This window comes from Formica exsecta, unplaced genomic scaffold (genome assembly GCF_003651465.1).
Source record: "Formica exsecta isolate Colony F162 unplaced genomic scaffold, ASM365146v1 scaffold33, whole genome shotgun sequence".
Lineage (NCBI taxonomy): Eukaryota > Metazoa > Arthropoda > Insecta > Hymenoptera > Formicidae > Formica > Formica exsecta.
In genome coordinates, this window is record NW_021850553.1 from 1,365,339 (window position 1) to 1,374,600 (window position 9,262).

Sequence of the window (9,262 nt, forward strand, 5' to 3'; positions counted from 1 at the left end):
AAATAATTTATTCAAAATTTATCGTATTATCAACGAACGTTTTGCATCCGGTACTATCTTATCTCGCGCCGACTTTTGATGTGATGCAACCCCTGGCTCAAAGAGAGAGTCGCGATTTATTCTGGAAATCTTAATGCGCAGCCCTTCGCGTTCGTTTTTGTCTCGGCGGCTTCCGTACATCGTTGGAGTGTAAGGGCGCCGATTCGTCGTGTCGATTTTCGTTGCGCGGCAACGACGCGACTCTAAGCTTATTACTACCTGCAGAACTTTGCTCTTTCAGGGAAGCAAATTACTTCATAAACGGGAGGTTGGGGTTGGGCGTATCTCAGGGCTTACACCGCGGCCGCGGCGCTAGTACAAGGTATCTAATGAATGTCGGAGAGAGGCGACGGTATTGCACATCGCTATGGGGGTGAGTTTCTTTTGCTCGCACCTTTCCCAATTTATGCGTCTAGAGTGGTAACGAGGCCAGCTTGGCTGGTGGAAAGGTAGCCTCGTCGGTGGAGAATCAACGCGAGCGGCTGAGAGAGCGGAAAAGATGGTGCTCTGACGATGAGAAGAAGGAACGAGAGACGAGGCTTTCAAAATGGCCGAAGCAACATCTCCAAGATGCTTTCGAATGGTTTGTATCTGGAGTACTGATCCAATGAGGAAGCCGTCGCGTGTAGTATATTTCTCGTAAGGGGAAGAGAGTGACTTTCGTCAGAGTAAAGCTACAAAGTGATACATTGAAATTTTTATTTCATTTTTAAATTAATGTTGAAACGATGGCAATGGTCATTTTTATTTTTTTTTACTTTAATTTGTCCTCTTCTTTTATTCTTAATTTTTTTTATTACTAGAACAACACAAGCGCACGCTTTTTTTTACGGAACACATTTTCCAATTTTTTAACTTTTCTTTCCATATATAGATATATATAAATCTAAACTTTTTAATAATCCTTTTATAAAATTTAGTTTCAGTCTAGATTTATAAAAGGATTAAATATATAAAAAGTTTAGATTAAATTATAAAAAGTTTAAATTATAAAAAGTTTTTAAAATTCTTATGGGACCTTCTCTAGCTTTTTAGTCCCCCCCTCTAACTTTTTAATATATATATATTACACGGACATTTACTAATTTTTTTAACTTTTCTTTCCATAACTTTAATTTTTTCTATCACAAACTGTCAAACTGTCAAAATTCGCATGATTTGATAGTCGCAAATAACACGAGTGAAGCAAATCGCAGCGCACAAGCGAGATAGCCAATCATCATGGAAAAAAGGCTTCAAGGCTTCGATATATTGGAGTTCGAGGTTTTACGTCTTTTTTAGAAAGGGATCTTTCTTTTATCCTTTAATTTATATCTTTGATGTATCTTTTAATTTATTTTTAAACATTGATTTTATTATAATGCTTACAACAAAAATTGCAAAAAATCAATTAATTATTTTAATTCATAATCGTTTTTCTAAGAATTTAAGATTGGTTATTCAGAATTGTAATATATGATCTCAATATAAATGAAAAGAAAATGGAATAGATTTTACAGAAACAAATTAAAAATTTTCCATTTTCTATTATATTTGAAGAGAAAATACTTGGGAATTGAAACGTTGACTGTAACTTAATCTTATTTTATTTAGAAATGATTCGGCCTGTAATAACGTGGTTACTATCTACATGCAATAAATTTAGATTACGTTAAATTTGAACACAATTGGATCGGAAAAGGATTTCGGAGCACGGTAATCGAATTAAGTCGGAAGTATTTTGCCGGGACGGGTATAGGACACCCGGAAATTTCGCGTGGTGGGTTCTAAAATTGCTTAATCTGGCGTTGCGCGCGATTGCCGTTTCGTCGATGTTAAATGCGAACGCAGCATTCGGAAGTTTGGCCCTCGAATTGCGCGAGAGTCAATTCCCCCTTTTACCTTTCTTCTCTCTTCCTTCCCTTACGACCCGCACGAGTTCAATGGTAGACGGAAGTTGAATCGTCCGGTACGCTTAATACGAAAATTTCCGCCTGTGAGCGCGCGTACAAATCGAGAACATGCTGCGAATATATTCAAAACGTCTACCTTTTGATAGTCCTTGATTCGTCTAAAGGTAACAATCCTTTCTGAATTTGGAATCTGTTAGCCTGTTCGGCTAATTAATATGTACAGAGACCGAATTTTAGATGAATGAGGAACGCTTTAAATATCTTACGAGAGTACTCCAAGAAATTTTCTATTATATATAATATCTTCTTCCTTAAATGTGTGTGTCACGAAAAAAATCGTTGTTTTTCTTATCCTGCATAATTAGGCATCATGCGTTATAATTTCGGTATTAATTAAAATTTACACATTCATTATATGTGACGCGATCCGCGTTAAAACAAAGAGATGCCCCGTGAAATTTGCAAAGAATTATTGGTTTCAATTTCGCAAATGCTCCATCGTTCTGAATAAATTCCAATACTACGCGATGGCTGGCTGTCGGCAATAATCCGGAAAATTCCACACATGTGAGCGTGGAAATCACGATCGTGATGATGATGTTTTCAAAGAGCTTGGCTTTGCAAAATGGCTTTGACTTACACCGTAATAATATATTCCCGATATGCATAAAATGTAATATAGATGAAATATGAAAACATATTGTTTCTTGCTATACGGTAAATCATATTGAAAAAGAACTTCAATAATTGAAAAAGTGAGTGAAGCTACAAATGTCAATCTTGTATGATATTATAAAAATTCCGAAGAATAAAATTGTGATAATATTATATTTAAGTCTGTGGCATATAATTATCACGCTAAAATATATCTTTTTATATTTATACCAAAAAACATAAAAAATATCTATAACCTATCTAACAAAATGCACATAATTATATAATCAGTTATTTATAACAAATATAAAACAGATTATTTAAAACAGATATAAAAAAAAGTTTATATAAGAAACGGCCACCGTGTACATTTCAAGTTCTTCGCAGTGGTTTTCTTACCCACAATCAGTGATATATCAAGTTTGTAATACTTGTAATTTTCCCAAAAGTTCGGACTTTCGCGAACAGAAGCCCGCGAAGGCGAAGTACTTTGATTTCAGTCGATTTGAAGATACGGAGGCTGCAGTCACGAAGATATACGGATGCTATATACGCGAATGCTCCTTGATGTTAAGTGCAAACGCAGCGTTCGGAACTTTGGCCCTCAAACTACAGGAATCCCTCCAGCTACCGCTATCTTCTACAGTTTGAATACGCCGGGAGGAGAAAGGGATCGAATAGCCTTGTGCGCTCTTCTAATTTAGAAAATTCAAACCTACGAAATGCAAACTCACAATCGCGGAGTCTTCAAAGGAATCGATATCGCTCGCGCGTCGTTAGAGCGCAAATTAATTTTGGAGTGAATGAACTTTAACGTAGCAATGGTACACAATCTTGACACAAGAATAATTCTTGATATAAGAATTGCATTATTGAGTTTTATTGGAAATCGATTGTACTTTATTTTTTATATCAATTTACTCCACAATGATTTAATGCCATTTATACATTTTGTAATAGGGTTACGTGCTAATTTTACAGATATACATATACACTGCTCTTACAATATGCAATGGACGAGTTGAATTGCAAATTAAAATTGAAAGAGCTATTCCATGAAACCGGCTGTCCACATTAACCTCTGATTTACTAACAACCTTATCGTTGCAAAAATTATTGCACACTGATTGATTAATTTTTTAAATTTGTTTCCGTTATTCTGTTGTGCCTTGCACTAATTCTAAAATTTTTGTCCATTATATATCAGACATTTCCGTTTTACTTTTTTATTATAAAAATCGTCAATGGCATTACTGTCAGCGAATTCGTCTGACTAAATATTGACTAGTTCTCCTCGCCAAAAAATTCGATCTAAAATATTTTACGGACAATTTATGTATTATGTAATATATAACAAATATAACAAATTTTTATTCCTCGACTCATTGTTTATGTGTATTGTAATTATGATTAATCATTAATTAAAAGAGTTTATAGCTATTGAATAACACATTTACTTACTTATCAAGAAACAAACAATTTTTCTTTATTGCATGTTTTAAATTCCAAGAGATGCAATATTTTAAACTTGATACGATACTTTAATATCTTTATTTATTTATCAAAGAATATTCTTCTATAAATTAAAATAGTTAGTTTACTTTTTTATAGAAGCCATTGAATTCGTTTGCACAGTACATTTCGTTCAATCTGTCATTATAAAATGGACCATCTCGATATAATTACTAAATTATATGATTTCCGGTACATCCGCGGTCTCTCCCTCGAACCATCGAGTGTGTATGACCAATATTTAACGGCTATTATTGTCAAAGAGAATTTATCTTACCGTGCCGCGGGGGCTTCCGGTCCCCTCAGGGGCTACAGGATGTACATCGTACACGCACTACCACGCGCGCAAATTACGCGACAGCGGGTATCTGCTATTGATTTACCGGTAGCAGGTGCATGCAAACGGAATGAATTCTCGTCCGCCATATTATCAGGACGAATTTGCCTGCCCACGTGGCAGCGATCGTTCTGAACACGTTCAGACATTGAGACCACTTGTGTAAGCGCATCGGTCATTCTGTCGTTCTCATCTCTTTGTTTTACAATTGAATCATTTAACCCGAAAATACTAGCAAATACGATGTACATTTAATAAAAATACATACATATTTAAGACGTATTATATTACAGAAACATCTGCAAATAATATTTAAAAGTTTCCAATATTTTATCAACAGATATCTTTTGTATTATCAAAATTTACTTTGTGCAATAAAATTGATTGAAAAATACTTTTCGATTTAAATGTTATAACCGTCTTTATAAGCGAGATTATAAACGTCAACTTTGATTAGATTAACATTTGAAATATGGTTAATGTTTTCGGAATTGAAAACGTGATGGTGCGAGTTGTGACACACTTTTGCCAACTCTGCTCGAATAGATTTGAACATTAGATATATAATGCCTTCGATTACTGCCATGTGACAATGACAGTGCTATGAAATACAGAAGCGTGACGTAACCGTTACAGTAATTGCGGCTATTGTTCCAAAGTAATGTCATTTGTCATCTCTGCCTGGATGCTATTGTAGCAGCAATTATCAGTTCCTCAATATTATCAAGAGATGAAACAACATTGAGACACATACATACAATAGAGATGTGTGTTAAAAAGATATATGTATTAATTATTAAAACAATATTAATTGTTTCAAATCATAAAACTTTTAAAAGTAAAATTAAAAACAAGATTTATTACACTTTTTTTTATTGCACAATATTGAGTTAGTAATGATATATTTAATTTCTAACATTGTCGTATAAATTGATAACGTAGAATTTGTTATATAACAAAATGTGTAAAAACGTGATATGACATTTTTCATCAATAAAATTGATAAATTGGTTTTCTCGATACAATTATTATAACACTCGTTTATTATTGTTTAATAGTGTTCGTAATATATATTTAATAATTATTTCTAATATATATTTAATAATTCTATCTCGAATTTTTCTTTGAGACGTCATCGAATAACGAGAAAAAGATGCCCAATATGCAAGTGGATAGGATGTTGCCGGCTGACACAATGCATCTGTTTGACGAAGACCGTACGTAACTGTATGGCTATGCATGCATACGGTTACGAGAGAGGCGAAAGAAGGAGAAGAGGGTATGTAGATGCTGAAACGACATTTGTATTTATATGTGTTTCTAAATCTTTCTCCTAGCTTCTCCGGGTCCTGAGAGAAAACCAGTCGACGCTCACGCGCCTGTTCAATGCCCGCCATCCGACAGATACACGCGAAGCAAATTTCACTTTATTGAGATTGCCGTGTGACTGTTTTGCCCTCGCACCACATCAGTCGGATCTATGTATCTATCTATACGGCTTAGGTCTGATCCGACTTTTATCTAGATTCAACGGCACGAAGCGCAGCGTTGCACTATTCATCAGCGTCGTATTTCGCGTATTTCGCGATGGCTCGATTTTCGTCTTATCCACCTCCCATTAAACATATATATGAGCTCTTGTAATGCTTCCTCTGTAAAGGAATAGAACGAGCCAAAAGGCGATTGTAATCGCTTATTGTTACAGATGTTCTCTCTCTCTCTCTCCTCTGGCTCTCTTATAAAAAATTATTATAGGTAGAATCAATAAAGATTTTTGAACAATTTAGAGCAAAAGTCTTCAATGCTATCTAATATTAATTATTTGCTTGGTACGTATTTTCCATCCCTATTCTATTAAAATAGTTCGAGATAAGTAGATATCGTACAGAAATACGATTCAGCTTTAAACTAAGCCGCGATAGCTACGCCGTCATAAAAAGCAAAAAATATTTAAGGTTCTTATAGTTCATAAGTCCTTTTTGTGTTTCCCCCTGTTTCGCTTTTTACCGTTTTACCCAGTATTCTCCCTCGAGTAGACGCGTTGATGATAACGCAGTGGAAGAAGCATCACAGCCGCCGTCGTCTGGGATGGAAAAACTGATTTATTGCTTCGTAGCGTCAGAGTATCGACTACTGTAAGAAATATACGAGTAGCCCGAAGGCTGCCCCACGATATATCTAGGAAAACGCGCGATGATGTTAGCGGTGAGATGCCGACCGCCCGAGAAACTTGAATGAGCCGTCAACTTTAATAAGGCATCGTAATTCACGTAGTTTTCTAAAAGCTTAAGGACATCGCTACTAATAAAGACTGACGTCGCGACGGCGATCGTATCGTAATTTCGTGAAAAACGTGCGGAGGATAAATTCTCGTCTCCAATCTACCAAGACTGGATTCAAAAAGCAATACTCGTAGGACCGAGTATTTTATTCCGGGAGTTACGACTGGGCCATTCAGGAATCTCATACTTTATTGATTTACGTCGAACCGTCTCGTCTGTCATTTCGTCCTACGCCGGTATCTCCGCAACGGAGCTATTCCAGAGCAAGATATGTCATCAAAAGTATACTGCCCTAATGCATAAACTCCGGCCCCTACAATCTCACTCATGTCACCGGGACATCCGTCTTGTCATGCAAACATGAGGTACTCGATTTCATTCTTGTCCTATATGTAGCTGGGGCTATCAAGTAAGGCTGACAGATAAACGACGGAGCTTCTTGACCGGTTGAAAGGGAGGCTATATGTGCATTATTGAGAAATATATACGCGTAAGATAAAAATAGTTTTATGTAAAAAAAGCAGAAAAGTGTAGAAGGGTTTTATTTTATTATTTTTTTGAATTTTTCATTTGTAATTTTTTTTAGAGAATTTGTGTAAATTACGCGGAAAGCAAGCGGGATGAGAAAAGCGTTTAACTTTAAATTACACGTGCAAGGGTGTTCTCCACCTCAGGGATCTCTTTACCGCTTCCAAGTGTATTAGCAAGTAAATGAATTAGTATTCTCGTTACGAGGCCACGTTAACAAGAGGCAATTTTTGTTCTCGTAAAAACGACCGGCGGAAGAAAGTCAACAAAGATTTTATTCGCGTCCTGGCTCGATGCCAGAGTGATCGATGAAGGCCAATATTAATTGCACCGATGGAGGGATGAAGACCGGCTGGCTGTTTAACGATGTAAAACCAGGGACCTCGCAAAAACGTTGGATACGATGAAGTGAGATTACGATTAAATAAGCCACGTCATAAACCGAAGCGGATTCGCAAAGTCACCAATTTCGCAGTAGTACGATACATTAAAGGTCAGGCATACACAGAATTTTAAAGTTTAAGTAAGCAAGCATTTTTGAAATAAGAAATAAGAATAAGAGCAACTTTAATTTTTCATAGCATAAGAGACAGTGAATGACACGTTTGAAAAAGATGATCAAAGTAGCGGTTAACAGAATAAAAGAAAATAGGATTCTATTTTACGAGAGAAATTAAAAGTAACAAGAATGTAATGTTTGACATTTTTTTATAAATATAATAATTGTTATAAATGTTATTAATAGTATATGAGAAAATACTTTAATAGAAAATAATTTGATAGATATCATCATCAAGAGTGACGACTATCAATTCTATCATTTGAGGATATCAATCAAATCGGACAATCAATCAATAAACGATAAAGCGAGCAATAGTTTATGAAAATTGATGGCTGTCAATGAGAAAAAGAGATTTGGAAGTCGCTCAGCTCTGATTTATAACTTTAGAGCAATACAGCGCAATATCATTAACTGCGGACAACCTGTGGACAACAAGTAAAACTGGAGCAACTCACACGTCGCAAATATGGTATCGCTATGCTATATGGATCCAAGTGACATGTCATTTCATGCAATATAAAGAAGCTGTGATATAGTTTGTATATAGTCATCCTCTTTCTCTCTCTTGTCATATTTTGACTGACATTTGCGTGAATGCAATATTGTAAACGAATGCAATACTGTGAAAATAATGGCGTTGTCACAAAGATTGTTATGCTTTATATAATTGTTTTTATATTTCTAAAATAATTATTTGATTATACAAAAGTTACTCAAGTTAACAAACGCTTTTTATTTAATATTATGACGTTTTTTCTTGAAAGCTCTTTCTGAAGTAATTTTTATTTTTCCAATATTTATAATACTTGTGCACACTATCGCATTCTTTCCCGATTGATAATTTATAAATTAGGTTATCAAAGATAATTAAATAAGATTATCAATTAATAATTAAAATTAGACTTTTATCAAAGTTTTCTTACAGTTAGCTGAGTAATAAGATTTTGTTATTTATTTCTATTCTTGAAAATACTCAAAATATCTTTTCTTTCTAAACATTTATCAGCTTAAACATATCTTTACAAATGTTGTTGGCAGTTTTTGATGAAAATTATCGCAAATAAATGTAGTATATGTAGTAAATGCATCTATAATCGAATATACTTGGTAGATCCAGTTGATATGATCTACCAAGAAATTCATGAAGCGATCTCTAGAGATAATAACACACCGGTGGCGTCGTAATGCGCAGTTCATTCATAACCCGCTTTTAAACGTAATGGGGTATTTAAGACCACTTAAAAGTCATTTGCAGTAAAAAAGAGACGACATTAAAGGAGGTTAAGCCCCGCGGTGCGCCTAGAGGGTAGAGGGACTCTGGACGGTAGGTGGTTAACGGAACACGGAGGGTGTCAAGAAACAGTGGCCGAGTGTGATTGCACAGAGAATGGAACGAACGCAACTAGGCACATAATGGCGCTGCAAAGGCAAAAAAAACGTACGCTCCGTTGAAGTG